This window comes from Halichoerus grypus, chromosome X, assembly GCF_964656455.1.
Source record: "Halichoerus grypus chromosome X, mHalGry1.hap1.1, whole genome shotgun sequence".
NCBI classification, from domain to species: Eukaryota; Metazoa; Chordata; class Mammalia; order Carnivora; family Phocidae; genus Halichoerus; species Halichoerus grypus.
In genome coordinates, this window is record NC_135727.1 from 34,053,743 (window position 1) to 34,055,846 (window position 2,104).

General features: G+C 61.9%; 1 pseudogene; it reads right to left on the minus strand.

Annotated features, from left to right (window-relative positions):
- Nucleotides 1–358: 358 nt before the first annotated feature.
- LOC144380366 (SH2 domain-containing protein 3A pseudogene) lies at nt 359–1,594 on the minus strand (annotated as a pseudogene).
- Nucleotides 1,595–2,104: the final 510 nt, after the last annotated feature.

The window sequence follows — 2,104 nt, forward strand, 5'->3', positions numbered from 1 at the left end:
TGACCCGAGCCGAAGGCAGATGCTTAACCATCTGAGCCACCCAGGCGCCCCGTCACACAGACTTTAAAAAAGCATTTGAACTCTGGCTTCTGAGTAAGAGATCTTTTCATTAAAAGCCTTAGAGTCACCATTTGTAGGATACTTGTGTGGGGTCAGGGGGTGGGATAGGGCATCCAGAGCCTCCGGACACCTGGATCTTCTAGTGTGGGGGAGGAGGCTGTCCCTTACCCTATGATCCATGTACATTTTTAGGGAGCAGGATGGGTTTTTGCAAATCTGCCCCTCCATTTTGTGAGACAGAATGTGGGTTCCCCCCCGTGATTGGCTGTGTGAGCGGCTCGGGGCGACTTCCTTGGTGTCAGCGGGGGTTTGCCAAAGCCTGGGTGTCCCAGTGTGAAAAAGGGGGCCTGTGCTTTCGATCATCCGGCTCCAGGCGCTGCGAAAGGACGCTGAGGCTGCGCTGGAACTTCTCAAGAGGTGCAGCCCGTGGCGCCCCCACGCCGCGGCTTCCCCAGAGCAGCCTCTCTCCGGAGCCTGGCTGCCGCCTCGTGGAACTCGGGCAAATGCAGGGCCATCTGACGTGCAGGATGCTGGTTGTGCAGCAGCTGCTCGCTGGCCTCCTCTCGTGGCCCCCAGAGTTCCCCGCTCCCCAGCAGGCGCACCGTGGGGGCCACGTGCGGCAGTGCCACCTCGCCCGGGTCGCAGGGTCAGCCACCCTCATAGAGCGCCCCCATCAGCAGCTTCACTTCCTGCTCGGAGGCCAGCGCAGCCTCTGTGCGTCTCCTTTGGAGCTGGCGCCACGTGCGATCCGGCTGGGACCCCTGGGACCTGAGCAGGGCGCCCTTGTCTGCGGCCAGTCCGGGCGGATCCCCTGCTGCCCCTGGCTGCGACGCCAGCACCAGCTCCACCATCCACCTCAGGTGGCCCCGCGCTCCTCCAGCGGCGGCGCGCAGCCCAGCAAGGCCAGCGCCAGCACCTCGTGTCTCTCCAGAAGTTCCAACCTCAAGCAATGCCCATGGGGAAGTGTGAACAGCTCCAGGCCAGAGGCGACACTCTTGGCACCCCGCTGAGCCTTGGTTCCCTCCTAGAAGGACTGTAGTCCGGCAGCCCACTAGTAATAGGTAGAGGGCAGCGCTCCCAGGATGGTGCGCCAGGAACGGGCCTTTGGCTTCTGGGGGCCGATTCTGGGGGCCCAGCAGGCGAGAAGGCTTGTTAGGGGGTCAGAAAGAGACCGCAGCCTGGGGTCTTGCAAAATTTCGGTTCTCTTTCTCCTCTTCCTCATCAACTTCCCACCATGGGGCCTCTGCTTCTGGGCCGCCATGGCCAGGGGGTGTTCCTTGGGCGCTGGGCGCACCGTTCGTTGGGAGGCATCCACATCATCCCGGAGCATCACTGAGGGTGTTCAAGGTGGCTTGGTGGGTGCCTTGGCATAAAGCTGCCCGTCAGAGGCCCTGAGGCTGTTAGCAATGGACCCCGGCAGAGCTGGGGTTTTCAGCAATACGGGATCACTACCTGTTCGAGGGAGGCGAGGGAGGGCACATGTGGGCACACCTGAGGCTTCTGGTCCAGACTGGTCTTCTCTTGACGGCCCCATGTGCTCCAGACCTCTAGGTTGACTGCCACTCCACTTCCTAGCCCTGGGCCACTCTATCCGAGCTGGGCTGTCTGGGAGGGAGTCCTCACTAAAGCTGCGTCAAATAGGTCCTTGCTGTATCACAGGCCTGGAGGCCACAGCCCCTATGGCCCGGGACAGCGGACGCTGCCTCGTCACATAGCTAAGAGCCAGGGAGGGCAGGCTTGGGAAACGCTCATCCTCCAGCTGAAAGAGGGCTGTGTGCTGGCCTGGTTGGGGATGCAGGGCCACATGGAGCCCCTCGAAGTAGAGGGCTGAGCCCTGCCAGCAGCAGATCACTGGGGGGCCCCCATGGGACCAGGGACAGGAACTAAAAAGTCCCCACCTTGCTGACAGGAGGCCATGGTAGCAGGGTTGGCTGGCAAACTCCTCTCCGTCCTGTGGCACCTGCATGGGGCTCCTGGTTGTAGAGGGTCCAGGGTTGGAACTCTGTGCTTTCAATAGTCCTAAGTCTTCCGCATCTGGGCTGGG